The following is a 19,629-nucleotide window of genomic DNA, read 5'->3' as shown; positions in this document are numbered from 1 at the left end:
CATGGCATCACGTTTAAGTAATTCTTTGATTATTAGCCGCAAGTCTGAACTTATGTACTTTGGGGAAACCACTTGATCAATATGTGAAGATAGGGGGGGGGGGAGTGGCTCGTGAGTATTTAACAAAACAAAAAATGCCTTGTCTACAAGTTGCAAATATTACAACAATCAGTTCATTTCATCCTGATTAGTTAGAACCCCAAATCCATGGTCCATGATGTTGTTATAAATGGGATAAAATGGATCAGGGTCCCCGCCCTTTTAAGTCATATTTTCTCACGTGTATTGCTTCCAGATATTACTACTAACTACACTTGACATGTATTTACATGGCAACTAAGAGGATGTGAACTATAAACAAAACTACTAATTGTTTTGAGGAACATATACCATTTCTCCAATTTACTCTTCAGTAGCATGTCATCAATTACTAATACCTAATTAGTGATATCTGGACCTTTTGTACATACGATTTGTAGTCTGCCACATTTTTTTCAATTACTTTAAAAATGACATACATCATGCATTTCTTCTACATTTCTTTCCTTGTTCATATTAAGCACATTACTTATGACATAATATATCTCAAATAATGAGGTGCAGAGTAAAGTTCATGTAAAAGATATGAAGTGATCATGTATTGAGCAGTAGGCCAAATACATCTAGGAAATCCACTGATACGTCTCCAACGTATCTATAATTTTTGATTGTTCCATGCTATTATATTATCTGTTTTGGATGTTTATGGGCTTTATTAAACACTTTTATACTATTTTTGGGACTAACCTATTAACCCAGAGCCCAGTCCCAGTTTCTGTTTTTTCATTGTTTTAGAGTATCGCAGAAAAGGAAAATCAAACGAAGTCCAATTGACCTAAAACTTCACGGAACTTATTTTTGGACCAGAAGAAGCCCACGGAGTATCGAAGATGGACCAGGAGAGTCCCAGGCTGCCCACGAGGGTGGGGGCGTGCCCACCCCCCTGGGCGCGCCTCCCTGCCTCGTGGACAGCCCGGAGGTCCACCGACGTACTTCTTCCTCCCATATATACCCATATACCCTAAAAACATCGGGGAGCACAATAGATCGGGAGTTCCGCCGCCGGAAGCCTCTGTAGCCACCGAAAACCTATCTAGACCCGTTCCGGCACCCTGCCGGAGGGGGAATCCTTCTCCGGTGGCCTTCATCATCATCTCGGTGCTCTCCATGACGAGGAGGGATTAGTTCTCCCTCGGGGCTGAGGGAATGTACCAGTAGCTATGTGTTTGATCTCTCTCTCTCTCTCTCTCTCGTGTTCTTGAGGTGTTGCGATCTTGATGTATCGTGAGCTTTGCTATTATAGTTGGATCTTATGATGTTTCACCCCCTCTACTCTCTTGTAATGGATTGAGTTTTCCCTTTGAAGTTATCTTATCGGATTGAGTCTTTAAGGATTTGAGAACACTTGATGTATGTCTTGTGTGGGATACCCGTGGTGACAATGGGGTATTCTATTGATCCACTTGATGTATGTTTTGGTGATCAACTTGCGGGTTCCGTGACCTTGGGAATCTATGCATAGGGGTTGGCACATGTTTTCGTCTTGACTCTCTGGTAGAAACTTTGGGGCACTCTTTGAGGTCTATGTGTTGGTTGAATAGATGAATCTGAGATTGTGTGATGCATATTATATAATCATTCCCACGGATACTTGAGGTGACATTGGAGTATCTAGGTGACATTAGGGTTTTGATTGATTTGTGTCTTAAGGTGTTATTCTAGTACGAACTCTAGGGCTGTTTGTGACACTTATAGGAATAACCCAACGGATTGATTGGAAAGAATAACTTTGAGGTGGTTTCATACCCTACCATAATCTCTTCGTTTGTTCTCCGCTATTAGTGACTTTGGAGTGACTCTTTGTTGCATGCTGAGGGATAGTTATGTGATCCAGTTATGTTATTATTGTTGAGGGAACTTGCACTAGCGAAAGTATGAACCCTAGGCCTTGTTTCAACGCATTGCAATACGGTTTGTGCTCACTTTTATCATTATTTACCTTGCTGTTTTTATATTTTCAGATTACAAAAACCTTTATCTACTATCCATATACCACTTGTATCACCATCTCTTCGCCGAACTAGTGCACCTATACAATTTACCATTGTATTGGGTGTGTTGGGGACACAAGAGACTCTTTGTTATTTGGTTGCAGGGTTGCTTGAGAGAGACCATCTTCATCCTACGCCTCCTACGGATTGATAAACCTTAGGTCATCCACTTGAGGGAAATTTGCTACTGTCCTACAAACCTCTGCACTTGGAGGCCCAACAACGTCTACAAGAAGAAGGTTGTGTAGTAGACATCAAGCTCTTTTCTGGCGCCGTTGCCGGGGAGGTGAGTGCTTGAAGGTATATATTTAGATCTTGCAATGGAGTCTTTTAGTTTCTTGTTTTATCACTAGTTTAGTTTATAAAAGAAAATTACAAAAAAATGGAATTAAGTTTGCCTCATACGCTTCATCTTTTTAATATCTTTCGTGAGTATGATGGAAAGGAAAATTGTGCCAAAGTGTTCGAAGAAGAATGCATTAAAATGTTTGGCACTAAATATTTGAATGATGAGCATGATTGCAATGTTGTTAGTATGAACTCCTTGAATATCCATAGTACTAATGATGATTGCACTAGTTATGATGAAAATGTCTCCAATAAACATGTCATTTTTTGTGGAGTGCATTGGGTTTGAAAGTACACACCAAATAGGGAAGATAGATATTGCAAGAGGCATAAGCATTTAGAAACGAAATTGTTGCAAGAAAGGCTAGAAGTTTGTGCTGAAAATTTAAATTTTCTTAGCCGTACTTGTGAACTTTGCAATGAACATGATCATTTCAGTACCCAATGCAAATTGTTTCATGATCGTATCGTGTCCAAAAATTGTGATGACTTGATTTCCCTTGCACATCATAATGAACTTAGTTTGCTCTTGGGTTATGAAGAAATGAAACATATAACTAAGGTTATTCCAGAATTTGCCCTTGATAGAGTTCTTCATTTTGATCTAGAGGAAATTTATATGTATTGTGCAGTGAATTGTATTGAAAATCCTTATATTGCCAATTGCATAAAGAAAAGAAAACAAATAGAAGATGAAGAGAATACTAATGAAAGGGAAGCGACTTCCCAATATCCTCCTATTATTTCTTATGATGAATCAGGTAACGAGGAGGAGCCTTCTATTCAACCAATCTCATTAATAAGGAGCTCCAAAAAGAGGATTGAACCCACACATGATGTGGTGAAGAAGAAGAAAAGAAAAAGTAAGAGAGGTAAAAAGTCTCTCCCAAATAATGTTGCTCCTATTGTTGTTGTGCCTAATGAAAATGAATCAAAAATAATTGTGGAAGATGATGCACTTGATGATGATCTCGTTATGCCTATTTCTTGTTGTGATGATTATGATTGGGAAGATAATGATACTTCTTATGATCTTGAAAATCTTTTTGGCACTTGCTTGGAAGAATATGATAATTGCTATACTACTGGTGCTATCCATACTATTAATGATGAGAGTAATTATGCTTATGATATGAAAAGGCCCAAGCTTGGGGATGCTATATTTGAAGAAGATGATGTTTTTGAGAATATATTTGCTGAAATTAATGTTTGTCCCAAGCTTGGGGATGCTATTTCTAATGAAGATGATATTTTTAGCCTCTCAAGTTTTGATATGCAAATTTATGATGATGATAGCATGACTCCTACTTATGATAATTATCAAAGTGGATTTGGAGAGGTCGTGACTTTATTTAGTGATGATTCCACTATCTTGGAAGAGGTTTCAATCGATTATGATGAGAACAAAGTTGCTACTTATGATAATTATTGTGATGATACATATGCTATAAAAAGTAGTGATGATTATATTTATAAAACTTGTCATGATTATGATTACCCTTTTTCTGAACATTACTCTTTTAATGTGGAAACAATTTATAGTATTCGAGTCTCTTATGATACTCCCACTATTCCGAATGAGAAGAATTTTGCTTCTGTGGAGAGTAATAAAATTTCTATGCTTGTAGATCATGAAAAGAATGCTTTATGTGGTAGTTATATTGTTGAATTCATTCATGATGCTACTGAAAATTATTATGATGGAGGAATATATGCTTGTAGGAATTGCAATAATATCAAGTTTCCTCTCTATGTGCTTGTTTTGCCTTCCTATGCAAGTTGATTCTTGTTCCCATAAGTTGTTTGCTCACAAAATCCCTATGCACAGGAAGTGGTTTAGACTTAAATGTGCTAGTCATATTCTTCTTGATGCTCTCTTTATGTTTTAATTCTTATCTTTTATGTGAGCATCATTGAAATCATCATGCCTAGCTAGGGGCGTTAAACGATAGCGCTTGTGGGAGGCAACCCAACTTTATTTTTGTTCCTTGATTTTTGCTCCAGTTTAGTAATAAATAATTTATCTAGCCTCTGTTTTGGTTGTGTTTTTTGTGTTTAATTAGTGTTTGTGCCAAGTAGAACCGTTGGGAAGACTTGGGGAAAGTCTTTTTAATCTTGCTGTAAAAAACAGAAACTTTAGTGCTCACGAGAATTGCTGCCATTTTTATTTGGAAAGTGCTATTTAGTTAATTATTTTTGAAAATGATTAATAGACAAATTACTCAGGTCCAACAATTTATTTGAGAATTTTATGAGTTCCATAAGTATATGTTTGATACATATTACTACAGACTGTTCTGTTTTTGACAGATTCTGTTTTCTATGTGTTGTTTGCTTATTTTGATGAATCTATGAGTAGTATCGGAGGGTATGAACCATAGAGAAGTTGAAATACAGTAGATATTACACCAATATGAATTTATAATGAGTTCATTATAGTACCTTATGATGGTGATTTGCTTTCTTATACTAACGGAGCTTACGAGTTTTCTGTTAAGTTTTGTGTTGTGAAGTTTTCAAGTTTTGGGTAAAGATTCGATGGACTACGGAATAAGGAGTGGCAAGAGCCTAAGCTTGGGGATGCCCAATGCACCCCAAGGTAATATTCAAGGACAACCAAGAGCCTAAGCTTGGGGATGCCCCGGAAGGCATCCCCTCTTTCGTCTTCGTTCATCGGTAACTTTACTTGGAGCTGTATTTTTATTCACCACATGATATGTGTTTTGCTTGGAGCGTCATTTTATTTTATTTAGTTTTGCTTGCTGTTTGAATAAAATACCAAGATCTGAAATTCTTAAATGTTAGAGAGTCTTCACATAGCTACATAATTATTTAACTACTCATTGATCTTCACTTATATCTTTTTGGAGTAGTTTGTCGTTGCTCTAGTGCTTCACTTATATCCTTTTGGAGCACGGTGGTGGTTTTATTTTGTCGAAATAGTTGATCTCTCATGATTCACTTATATTATTTTGAGAGTCCTTTAGAACAGCATGGTAATTTGCTTTTGATATAATAAAAACTTTCATATAAGTGCATTGAATACTAAGAGAAGTTTGATACTTGATGATTGTTTTGAGATATGGAGATGGTGATATTAAAGTTGTGCTAGTTGAGTAGTTGTGAATTCGAGAAATACTTGTGTTGAAGTTTGCAAGTCCCGTAGCATGCACGTATGGTAAACATTGTGCAACAAATTTGAAACATGAGGTGTTATTTGATTGTCTTTCTTATGAGTGGCGGTCGGGGACGAGCGATGGTCTTTTCCTACCAATCTATCCCCCTAGGAGCATGCGTGCAATGCTTGGTTTTTGATGACTTTTAGATTTTTGCAATAAGTATGTGAGTTCTTTATGACTAATGTTGAGTCCATGGATTATACGCACTCTTACCCTTCCATCATTGCTAGCCTCTTCGGTACCGTGCATTGCCCTTTCTCACATTGAGAGTTGGTGCAAACTTTGCCGGTGCATCCAAACCCCGTGATATGATACGCTCTTTCACACATAAACCTCCTTATATCTTCCTCAAAACAGCCACCATACCTACCTATTATCGCATTTCCATAGCCATTCCGAGATATATTGCCATGCAACTTTCCACCATCCCGTTTATCATGACACGTTCATCATTGTCATATTGTTTAGCATGATCATTGATACGTCCATTTTGCATCATGCTTTTATATCGATATTTATTGCATTATGGGCTGTTATTACACATTACGTCACAATACTTATGCCTATTCTCTCTTATTTTACAAGGTTTACATAAAGAGGGAGAATGCCGGCAGTTGGGATTCTGGGCTGGAAAAGGAGCAAATATTAGAGACCTATTCTGCATAGTTCCAAAAGTCCTGAAACTTCACGGAAGTCATTTTCAGAATATATAAAAAATACTGAGCGCAAGAAGTTCACCAGGGGCCACACTCTGCCCATGAGGGTGGGAGGAGCGCGCCCTACCCACCTGGGCGCACCCCGCTACCTCGTGGGCCCCCTGGTGGCCCTCCGATGACCATCTTCTGCTATATGGAGTCTTTCGATGAGCAAAAAATCAGAAGCCATCTTTCCGGACGAGACTCCGCCGCCATGAGGCGGAACCTTGGCGGAACCAATCTAGGGCTCTGGCGGAGCCGTTCTGCCGGGGAAACTTCCATCCGGGAGGGGGAAATCATCGCCATCGTCATCACCAACGCTCATCTCATCGGGAGAGGGCAATCTCCATCAACATCTTCACCAGCACCATCTCCTCTCAAAACCCTAGTTCATCTCTTGTATCCAATTCTTGTCTCCAAGTCCGGGATTGGTACCTGTGGGTTGCTAGTAGTGTTAATTACTCCTTGTAGTTGATGCTAGTTGGTTTATTTGGTGGAAAATCATATTTTTAGATCCTATATGCATATTAATACCCCTCTGATTATGAACATGAATATGCTTTATGAGTAGTTATGTTTGTTCCTGAGGACATGGGAGAAGTCTTGCTATTAGTAGTCATGTGAATTTGGTATTCGTTCGATATTTTGATGAGATGTATGTGGTCTATCCTCTAGTGGTGTTATGTGAACGTCGACTACATGACACTTCACCATTATTTGGGCCTAGAGGAAGGCATTGGGAAGTAATAAGTAGATGATGGGTTGCTAGAGTGACAGAAGTTTAAACTCTAGTTTATGCGTTGCTTCGTAAGTGGCTGATTTGGATCCATATGTTTCATGCTATGGTTAGTTTACCTTAATACTTTTGTTGTAATTGCGGATGCTTGCAAAAGAGGTTAATCATAAGTGGGATGCTTGTCCAAGTAAGGACAACACCCAAGCACCGGTCCACCCACATACCAAATTATCAAAGTACCGAACGTGAATCATATGATCGTGATGAAAACTAGCTTGACGATATTCCCATGTGTCCTCGGGATCACTTTTCTCTATATAAGAGTTTCTCCAGGCTTGTCCTTTCATACAAAAAGGATTGGGCCACCTTGCTGCAGTTTATTTACTTTTGTCACTTGTTACTCGGGAGTCCTGGATTAGGGGGTATCCGGACAGCCGGACTATAACCTTTGGCCGGACTGTTGGACTATGAAGATACAAGATTGAAGACTTCGTCCTGTGTCCGGATGGGACTCTCCTTGGCGTGGAAGGCAAGCTTGGTAATACGGATATGTAGATCTCCTTCCTTGTAACCGACTCTATGTAACCCTAACCCTCTCCGGTGTCTATATAAACCGGAGGGTTTTAGTCCGTAGGACAACAATAATCATACCATAGGCTAGCTTCTAGGGTTTAGCCTCTCCGATCTCGTGGTAGATCAACTCTTGTAATACCCATATCATCAAGAATAAATCAAGCAGGACGTAGGGTTTTACCTCCATCAAGAGGGCCTGAACTTGGGTAAAACATCGTGTCCCCTGCCTCCTGCTACCATCCGCCTAGATGCACAGTTCGGGACCCCCTACCCGAGATCCGCCGGTTTTGACACCGACATTGGTGCTTTCATTGAGAGTTCCTCGGTGTCGTCATCATCAGGCTTGATGGCTCCTTCGATCGTCGTTAGCGATGCAATCCAGGGTGAGACTTTTCTCCCTGGACAGATTTTTGTATTCGACGGCTTTGCACTGCGGGCCAATTCGCTTGGCCATCTGGAGCAGATTGAAAGCTACGCCCCTAGCCATCAGGTCAGGTTTGGAAGCATAAACTACATGGCCAATATCCGCGGAGACTTGATCTTCGACAGATTCGAGCCCCTGCCGAGTGCGCCGCACTGTCACGATGGGCATGATTTAGCTCTGCCGCCGAACAGTGCCCTGGAGGCCGCACCCGCATCCACTCCGACCTTTAATTCGGAGCCAACTGCGCCGACCGAGGGCGGGTGGCTAGACCCCGCCGCGGAGGCTGCAGCCTCAACGGCGATCGAGCCGAACACCAACCTTATCCTTCGCGAGGCCCGTGACTCCACATTGCCGGACTCTCCTCCGAACTCTGAACCATCCGCGCCCCTGCCAATCGAATCCGATTGGGCGCCGATCATGGAGTTCACTGCCGCGGATATCTTTCAGCACACGCCCTTCGGCGACATACTGAATTCACTAAGGTCTCTCTCTTTGTCAGGAGAGTCCTGGTCGGATTATGACCGGCAGGATTGGGATGCGGACGACGAAGAAATTCGACGCCCACCCACCACCCACTTCATAGCCACTGTCGATGATTTGACCAACATGCTCGACTTCGACTCCGAAGACATCGACGGTATGGACGATGACGCAAGAGACGAACAGGAACCAGCGCCTATAGGGCACTGGAAAGCCACCTCGTCATATGATATATATATATGGTGGACACACCCAAAGAGGGCAATGGCGACAGAACAGCGGAGGATGACCCCTCCAAGAAGCAACCCAAGCGCCGACGTCAGCAGCGCCGCTCTAAGTCCCGTCAAAACAAAAGTGGTGATACCGGCACAGGAGATAATAGCACTTCGGATAGTGCCGAAGACGGCAACAATCCCCTCCAGCAAGATTTAGGGCAGGAGGATGGGGAGGCCAGCCCTCCTGAGAAAGCGGCAGATGAAGAGGAGGAGGATGACAATTACATGCCTCCCTCCAAAGACGAGGCAAGCCTCGACGATGACGAATTCGTCGTGCCAGAGGATTCCGTCGAACAAGAGCGCTTCAAGCGCTGGCTTATAGCCACAGCAAATAGCCTTAAGAAGAAGCAGCAGCAGCTTCAAGCTGATCAAGATCTGCTAGCTGACAGATGGACTGAAGTCCTGGCGGCCAAGGAATATAAACTCGAACGCCCCTCCAAGAGTTACCCAAAATGCAGGTTGCTACCCCGGCTGGAGGAAGAAGCGTATGACGCGGCTGACCGGCCACCTCGTGGCCGCGACAGAGAGGCATTCCAGCCAAAAGTTCAGCCTGCACCCCGACGCCATTCAAATAAAAAGGCATGGGGAAATACGCCAGACCTGCGAGACATATTGGAGGACAAAGCAAAACATGCAAGATCGATCTACGGATCACGAGGGCGCGCCACTACGCGAGATGATAATCATCACGCCGGATACAGTAAAAGTAAATCCGGCCGGGCCGAGCACAGCGGGCAAGACTCATTGGAGCTGCATCGCGATATAGCCCAGTACAGAGGCGCCGCACACCCCTTGTGCTTCACAGACGAAGTAATGGATCATCAAATCCCAAAAGGTTTCAAACCCGTAAATATAGAATTATACGACGGTACAACAGATCCTGCGGTATGGATCGAGGATTTCCTCCTACATATCCACATGGCACGCGGTGATGATCTACACGCCATTAAATACCTCCCACTCAAACTCAAAGGACCAGCTCGACATTGGCTCAATAGCTTGCCAGCAGAGTTCATTGGTTGTTGGGAAGATCTGGAAGCCGCATTCCTCGACAACTTTCAGGGCACTTATGTGCGACCACCAGATGCCGATGACTTGAGCCACATAATTCAGCAGCCAGAGGAATCGGCCAGGCAATTCTGGACACGGTTCCTAACAAAGAAAAATCAAATCGTCGACTGTCCGGATGCAGAGGCCCTAGCAGCTTTCAAGCAGAACATCCGCGATGAGTGGCTAGCCCGGCACGTGGGTCAGGAAAAGCCGAAATCTATGGCAGCCCTCACGACACTCATGACCCGCTTTTGTGCGAGAGAAGACAGCTGGCTGGCTCGCATTAATAACATATCGAAGAACCGTGGTACTTCGGATACCAAGGACGGCAATGGCAGGACACGTCGCAACAAACATAAGCGCCGCATTAACAGCGACAATACCGAGGATACGACAGTCAATGCCGGATTCAAAGGCTCTAAACCCGGTCAGCAGAAAAATCCATTTAAAAGAAGCACTCCGGGCCCGTCCAGTTTGGACCGCATACTCGATCGCTCGTGTCAAATACACGGCACCCCCGACAAGCCAGCCAACCACACCAATAGGGATTGTTGGGTATTCAAGCAGGCCGGCAAGTTAAACGCCAAACACAAAGATAAGGGGCCACATAGTGATGACGAGGAAGAGCCCCGGCAACCGAACACTGGAGGACAGAAGAGGTTCCCCCCACAAGTGCGGACGGTGAACATGATATACGCAACCCACATCCCGAGAGGAAGCGTACGCTCAGGGACGTATATGCGTTGGAGCCAGTCGCCCCAAAGTTCAACCCATGGTCCTCCTGTCTGATCACATTCGATCGCAGGGACCACCCCACTAGTATCCGTCATGGCGGATTCGCCGCACTGGTCCTAGACCCAATCATTGACAGATTTCACCTCACTCGAGTCCTTATGGATGGCGGCAACAGCCTGAACCTGCTTTATCAGGACACAGTGTGCAAAATGGGTATAGACCCCTCAAGGATCAAACCCACAAAAACGACCTTTAAAGGTGTCATACCAGGTGTAGAGGCCCATTGCACAGGCTAAGTCACACTGGAAGTGGTCTTCGGATCCCCGGATAACTTCCGAAGCGAAGAGCTAATCTTCGATATATTCCCGTTCTGCAGTGGTTATCATGCACTGCTCGGGTGAACCGCATTCACGAGATTCAATGCGGTACCGCATTATGCATACCTCAAGCTCAAGATGCCAGGACCTCAGGGGGTCATTACAGTTAACGGAAACACAGAGCGCTCTCTCCGAACGGAGGAGCACACTGCGGCCCTCGCAGCGGAAGCGCAAAGCAGCCTCTTAAGGCAATCCACTAGTTTGACATTTAAGGACCCAAACACCTTCAAGCGCGCCCAGAGTAATCAGCAACAGGACCGCCTGGCACGTTCCGAGCTCGCATAGCAATGCGGCCCCCACCCCGGCCCAAGCCAAACGGTGAAATTCGTGCCACGCGTACATAATTACGCATTAAAAATACCATGGGCACAGGAGGGGAGGGGGGCATGACTACGACACGCCCCAAGATGCGGCTTAAACCGCACTAGGGGCTTCCCGCTTTGTTATTTTTCTCTCTTTCAGGACATTAATCTCTGGAAACCCTGTCCGGCAGCATGATTGCCGAACACATGATGCAGCAACCAAGGAGGCAGAAAACTACATCACATCACGGAACTCCCAGGTGGATTACGATAACAAGTGAAATACTTGCTTTAATATTATTCCTCAGCTTGCCCTTGGAGGGGACATAGTCCTACTTTTTGCTTATCGCACTACCTGCATCATTCTGCTCTAACGCACGTTTTTTAATAAACAATGCATTGCATTAAGGCTTTTATTGCATTCTTCTTTATATATATAGTGTTACTATTCATCAACCAGGGTGCAGAATAAGTTATTCTTCACATAAACTGCAAATTTTCTTGTCTTATGACCTGTATTTTTATTTTCTTATGTCAAATTTTACGTAGTGAATCAATAGGAATGTAACTATTTGAATTCAAAATGTAATTTAATTATGAAATGATCATAAGATTACCATATATAGGGTCGCGCTATTCGTCACCCTGGGTGAGGCATAGTTATTCTTCACCCCCCTCTATATTACCATCAATGCACCGTAAATTTACGTTCCGTAAGTTTTGTCTTATTTCCGACGCAAAAAGGGACCGTAAGAAAATATATAATCGCTGTAAAAAATATTTTATGTTATGTAAAATTACAAACATAAAAACATAGTCTAAAATACACATAAATTGCAAATTTTCTTGTCTTATGACCTGTATTTTTATTTTCTTATGTCAAATTTTACGTAGTGAATCAATAGGAATGTAACTATTTGAATTCGAAATGTAATTTAATTATGAAATGATCGTAAGATTACCTCGGGTGAAGAATAACTTATTCTGCAGCCTGGTTGATGAATATTAACACTATATATATATATATATATGTTCATTCGTGACATCCAGCACCCGTACACTCTGGTACGGCCAATACGCTAGGGGCTTAAGAATACCCCACAATACGGCGTGAGAAGTCCGAACACTTTCGACAGTGCGGCACCCCGAACTTATAGCATTATATGCATCAGCTCCGAATCATGTCTTCGGTAAATAGTTGGGATTGCCCGGCTCCCATGTTTTGGCACCTTACGTTTCGCTATATCGGCTAAGGTAGCACTGGGAGAACTACTGCGATTGTGCCCCAGTTCTGCTGGGCTAAGCACCTCAGTAGAGAAAGCTAAAACTGACTGTCATGATAAGGCGAGAGACTGGTCGTTGTTCGAGAGGTTTTCGAGTCCTTAAAGACTTATGCCGCTTAGAGCGAGGAGTCGGTCCTGTCCGGCTTAAGGCGTGTATCGTGCCCCAGATTCGGCCTTCCGAATACTAGGGGCTTCGCTGGAATTTAAAATTATAGAATTCTATGGCTAAGTGAGAGTGATAACACATTATAGTCCGATTGCCTTGTTCGTTGTGCTGAGCACCTCCCTCGAAGGACCCAAAAAATGGGAACAAGAGTGCTCAGGTTTATCCCGAACACCCCAACACTCGTGGCATGGGGGCAGAAGCCGACGACTAGCCATCTCTCAGATCTGATAAACAGCCGAACAGAAGGTAATATTTTAAATTCAAACAAGCATTGCATAGCGCATATGAACAAGTTTTCATGAATACAGGATTACACAAGCGAGTTCACTCAAATATTATATCTTTCGTACACCCGTCCGCTACGAGACGGGCACCCTTCAGGACACCCTCATAGTACATCTCGGGGTGGCGATGCTCCTTGCCCTCCGGCGGCCCTTCCTTGATCAGCTTCACGGCGTCCAGCTTGGCCTATTGTACCTTCACACGGGCGAAAGCCCGGCATGCACATTTGATGCAAACGGACCGCTTGATAACTTCCAACCGTGGGCAGGCATCCACAAGCTGCCTCACCAAGCCGAAGTAGTTGTTGGGATGGGCGTCGCTAGGCCACATCCAGACTATCAAGCCCTTCATGGCCTGCTCGGCCGCCTTGTGTAGCTCGACTAGCTGCTTTAGTTGGTCGCTCATAGGTACTGGGTGTTCGGTCCCAGTATACTGGGCCCAGAACAACTTCTCCGTCGAGCTTCCCCCCTCGGCCCAGTAAAATTTTGCGGCATCCGACACGCTACGGGGCAAATCTACGAATGCTCTTGGAGAGCTCCGGATTCGGGTAAGTAACAAGTAATTCACTTTCACATGCTTACTTTGCATATAGAATGCCTTACCCGCCGCTATCTTCTTCATGCATCAATCTCCTGGAGGGCCTTTTGGGCTTCGGCCTTGGCACTCTTTGCACCCTCAAGGGCCGTGGCAAGCTCGGACTCTCGCGTCTTCAAGTCAAGCTCCAGCGCCTCGTGCTTCGTCACGAGAGCGTGGAGCTCTTGCTGCACCTCGCCCACCCGTGCCTCATGCCTCTCCCGCTTGGTGCGCTCCTTGGCCGCTTTGTTTTCAGCCTCGGATAGCGCTTGCTTCAGGGTCGCCACCTCGGTCGTGGCCCCTGGCAAATTTACGATAATCCTGTCATTTTGCAATCCCTTTCCTTTTATATAGATCCATAGACTAGGTACTACTTACCTTTGTTCTCCTCGAGCTGCCTCTTGGCAAGCCCGAGCTCTTTCTTGGACCCTTTAAGGTCCTGCTTCAGTGCAGCGACCTCCGCAGTCAGTGCGGCAGAGGCCAGCAGCGAAGCCTGCATACGCATATAGACATACTTATATTAGACTCCTGCGATATTGTTTGATCCTCTGTTCGGCTTTTCTTTGTGAACACCAAACAGAGCATCAGGGGCTACTGTCTATGCAGTAATATTTCTCCTATATTTCAAAAACTTACCTCAAAGCCTGTTAGAAGGCTGGCACAGGCTTCAGTCAGTCCGCTCTTGGCGGACTGAACCTTCTGGACCACCGCACTAATAATAGTGCGGTGCTCTTCGTCAATGGAAGCGCTCCGAAGCGCTCCTAGCAGATTGTCCGGTGCCTCTAGATGGGAAGAGGTCACCGGCACAGGTGTCTTGCCCCTCTTGGAAGGAGGCCGCCTGCCCGAGTCCGGAACCACTGGAGGTTCCGGCGCGGTGTTCGGCTGAGGGCCGAACTCGGAGCCCTCGGGGGCTTTGCTCCCCCTGCTCCCGGAGTCCGGAAGGTCGCTTTGAGGCACCTCCGGGACTGTCTCCCCTCGACCCAGTGCCTCTTGAGACAACACCTCGGCGTTGTCCGTAGGGCAAGGGGAGGTGGCGGTCGGATGTGGATCGCTATCCATATCCGACGAGCCCAGGGATCCGTCCGACGAAGATACGTCGATACGGGTTCGGGGCGGTCTGCACAATCATAATTCGGCATTAGGAGAAGCAGTGCGACAAAGGAATGCTATGAGTTACTCTGGTATCCGAATACTTACGACTTCGCCAGGGGCTTGGCCCTGAGCAGCCACTCGTCTTCGCCTTCGGCGGCGGTGGTGGAGTAGTCCAGAAGGAGAGTCCTTCCCTTCTTGGACCCTTCGGCCCCCCAGTAGGGGCGGTCTTCCTTTTCTTGTCTACCCGACTGGAGGGGGAACATCTTCATCTTCCTCCTCGTCTTCGAGGGAGGAGTGCGTCGCGGAGTTATCGGACGATGAGTCCGATAACACCTGGCGCCGGGAGCTCTTTCGGGTTCCCTTGACCTTCTTGGTCTTCTCCGGCACCTTGTAAGGAGCCGGAGTCAGCATCTCCGTCAGGAGAGCGTCCGCAGTGTCTTCGGGCAGAGGGGCCGGACAGTTAATCTGCCCTGACGTCTCCACCCAGTCCTATCAAAGGCATGGAGATCAGACCCCGCACATGGTTAAGCTAGGGGAAATAAATATCCTACCGGATGTATAGAACTCACCGAATGCGCTCGGCGCTTCGTGCTTAGCCTGCGGTCCTCGGTGAGAGAGGGAGGGACCTCGGCGCCCTTGAACAGCACCTTCCAGACGTCCTTGTGCGTCGTGTCGAAGAGCTCGCTCAAAGTCTGGTGCTGGGCCGGGTCGAACTCCCACAAGTTGAAGTCCCGTTGTTGGCACGGGAGGATCCGGCGGATGAGCATGACCTGGACTATGTTGACAAGCTTGAGATTCTTGCTTGTCATGTTCAGGATACATTTCTGGAGTCCGTCCAGCTCCACCGATGAACCCCACGACAAGCCCTTCTCTTTCCAGGAAGTGAGCCATGTAGGGAATCCGGATCGAAACTTGGGGGCAGCCACCCATTTGGTGCCGCGCGGCTCGGTGATGTAGAACCACGCCGATTGCCACCCCTTTATGGTCTCCACAAAGGAACCATCAAGCCATATAACGTTGGGCATCTTGCCCACCATGGCTCCGCCGCATTCTGCTTGTTGGCCGCCCACCACCTTCGGCTTGATATTGAAGGTCTTTAGCCATAGGCCGAAGTGGGGGCGGATGCGTAGGAAAGCCTCACAGACGACGATGAACGCCGAAATGTTGAGGATGAAGTTCGGGGCCAGATCATGGAAGTCCAGCCCATAGTAGAATATGAGACCGCGGACGAATGGATGAAGGGGAAACCCTAGTCCACGAAGGAAGTGGTGGAGGATAACTACCCTCTCATGGGGTTCTGGGGTAGGGACGATCTGCCCCGCAGCGGGCAGCCGATGCGCGATATTCGTGGCTAAGTATCCGGCTCCTGCAGCTTTTTGATGTGTTCCTCCGTAACGGAGGAAGCCATCCACTTGCCTCCCGCTCCGGACATGTTTGGAGGAGGTTGAGGAGAAAGATGTGGACTTGGGTGTTGGGGCTCGAGTGTGCAAGAATGGATGGGCAAGGAGGAAGAAGGCGTGGGTAGAGAAAGGTTAAACCTTATCCCTTTATAAGGGCGGCCAAAACTATGCGCCCCCACTAGCCTAGTAAAACTCGCTTACCCCCCAAGCGCTGTAATCGATGGCGCGGTTGGGTTACCCATGCCCGTATTGATGAAAATCCCGTAATAAGGGGAACACGATCTCTGCTTTGACAAGACGTGTCAAGAAACTGCCTCGCGTTATCAGCGGGGCTAGTCAAAGGAAACGGTTCGAATAATCGCCGAGCCATGGCATGATGTCATGTTGCCTAAACGTGTCAGCAGATTAGATTTGTGGAAATATTATTCTCTCTACGGTGGTATGTGGAACTTATTTTGCAGGGTCGGACACTATCCTTGTATTCAAATTCTTTCGTGGTATATTCGAAGGAGGAACCCGCCTTGCAATGCCGAAGACAACACTGCGCGCCAGACTCATCGTCATTGAAGCCTGGTTCAGGGGCTACTGAGAGAGTCCTGGATTAGGGGGTATCCGGACAGCCGGACTATAACCTTTGGTCGGACTGTTGGACTATGAAGATACAAGATTGAAGACTTCGTCCCGTGTCCGGATGGGACTCTCCTTGGCGTGGAAGGCAAGCTTGGCAATATGGATATGTAGATCTCCTTCCTTGTAACCGACTCTGTGTAACCCTAACCCTCTCCGGTGTCTATATAAACCGGAGAGTTTTAGTCTGTAGGACAACAACAATCATACCATAGGCTAGCTTCTAGAGTTTAGCCTCTTCGATCTCGTGGTAGATCAACTCTTGTAATACCCATATCATCAAGAATAAATCAAGCATGACGTAGGGTTTTACCTCCATCAAGAGGGCCCGAACCTGGGTAAAACATCGTGTCCCCTGCTTCCTCTTACCATCCGCCTAGACGCACAGTTCGGGACCCCCTACCCGAGATCCGCTGGTTTTGACACCGACACTCGTTACAAATTATCCTATCACAAAACTATCTGTTACCGATTATTTCAGTGCTTGCAGAGAATACCTTGCTGAAAACCACTTATCATTTCCTTCTGCTCCTCATTGGGTTCGACACTCTTACTTATCGAAAGGACTACGATAGATCCCCTATACTTGTGGGTCATCAAGACTCTTTTATGGCGCCGTTGCCGGGGAGTGAAGCGCCTTTGGTAGGTGGAATTTGGTAAGGAAAATTTATATAGTGTGCTAAAATTTACTGTCACTTGTTACTATGGAAAGTAATCCTCTGAGGGGCTTGTTCGGGGTATCTTCACCCCGACCAGTAGAGCAAAGATTTGCTCCTCAGCCTACTGAACCTACTGAAATTGAAATTGTCTACTTTGAAATTCCTTCGGGTATGATAGAAAAACTGCTAGCTAATCATTTTGCAGGAGATGGAACAACGCATCCTGATGAGCACCTAATATATGTGGATGAAGTTTGTGGATTATTTAAGCTTGCAGGTGTACCTGGAGATGTTATTAAGAAGAAGGTCTTCCCTTTATCTTTGAAGGAAGATGCATTGACATGGTATAGGCTATGTGATGATACGGGGTCATGGAACTACAAACTATTGAAATTGGAATTTCATGAGAAGTTTTATCCTATGCATCTTGTTCATCATGATCGCAATTATATATATAATTTCTGGCCTCGCGAAGGAGAAAGCATCGCTCAAGCTTGGGGGAGGCTTAATTATATTCATGCCCCAATCATGAGCTCTCAAGAGAAATGATTATTCAAAATTTATATGCTCAGCTTCTGATAACAATCGCACCGTGCTCGATACTTCTTGTGCTGGCTCTTTTATGATGAAGACTATTGAATTCAAATGGGATTTATTGCAAAGAATTAAACACAACTCTGAAGATTGGGACCTCAACGAAGGTAAGGAGTCAGGTATGACACCTAAGTATGATTGTGTTAAATCTTTTATGGATACCGATGTTTTCCGTAAATTTAGCACTAAATATGGACTTGACTCTAAGATAGTAGCTTCTTTCTGTGAATCTTTTGCTACTCATGTTGATCTCCCTAGGGAGAAGTGGTTTAAATATCATCCTCCCATAGAAGTAAAAGTAGATGCACCTATTAAAGTTGAAGAAAAGACTATCACTTATAATGATCCTATTGTTCCTACTTCTTATGTTGAGAAACCACCTTTCCTTGTTAGGATAAAAGATCATGCTAAAGCTTCAACTGTGGTTCGTAAAAGCAATATTAGAATCTATACACCTCCTGAGCAAATTAAAGTTGAACCTAATATTGCTATTGTTAAAGATCTCTTGTCTGATAATATTGATGGGCATGTTATTCATTTCCGTGATGAGACTGCTAGAATTGCTAAACCTTGTGCTAAAGATAAACCTAGATCTTTGGTAGGCATTCCTGTTATTTCTGTTAAGATAGGAGATCATTGTTATCATGGCTTATGTGATATGGGTGCCAGTGCTAGTGCTATACCTCATGACTTATACAAAGAAATTATGCATGATATTGCACCTGCTGAGATAAAAGATATTGATGTCACAATTAAACTTGCCAATAGAGATACTATTTCACCAATTGGAATTGTTAGAGATGTTGAAGTCTTGTGTGGGAAAACTAAATATCCTGCTGATTTTCTTGTTCTTGGTTCCCCACAAGATAGCTTTTGTCCCATTATATTCAGTAGACCCTTCTTGAACACTGTTAATGCTAAGATAGATTGCAAAAAGGATGTTGTTACTATTGGTTTAGGTGATATGTCTCGTGAATTTAATTTCTCTAAATTTTGTAGACAACACCGTGAAGAGAAATTGCCTAGTAGACGTCAAGAAATGCCTATGAATTATTCACTTGTTATTGAACCGTTTGATGTTTGGGGCTTTGATTATATGGGACCTTTTCCTGCCTCTAATGGTTATACACATATTTTAGTTGCTGTTGATTACGTTACTAAGTGGGTAGAAGCTATTCCAACTAGTAGTGTTGATCATCACACTCTATTAAGATGCTTAAAGAAGTTATTTTTCCGAGGTTTGGAGTCCCTAGATATTTAATGACTGATGGTGGTTCACATTTTATTCATGGTGCTTTCCGTAAAATGCTTGCTAAATATGATGTTAATCATAGAATTGCATCTCCTTATCACCCACAGTCTAGTGGTCAAATAGAATTGAGTAATAGAGAGCTCAAATTAATTTTGCAAAAGGCTGTTAATAGATCTAGAAAAAATTGGTCCAAGAAACTTGATGATGCATTATGGGCCTATAGAACTGCATATAAAAATCCTATGGGTATGTCTCCGTATAAAATGGTTTATGGAAAAGCATGTCACTTACCTCTAGAACTAGAACATAAGGCATATTGGGCTATTAAAGAGCTCAATTATGATTTCAAACTTGCCGATGAGAAGAGGTTATTTGACATTAGCTCACTGATGTCTACTACACAACCTTCTTCTTGTAGACGTTGTTGGGCCTCCAAG

Source organism: Triticum urartu, chromosome 1A (genome assembly GCF_056163025.1).
Source record: "Triticum urartu cultivar PI428250 chromosome 1A, HENAU_Tu73, whole genome shotgun sequence".
Classification (NCBI taxonomy): domain Eukaryota; kingdom Viridiplantae; phylum Streptophyta; class Magnoliopsida; order Poales; family Poaceae; genus Triticum; species Triticum urartu.
This window is presented reverse-complemented; position numbering follows the sequence as displayed.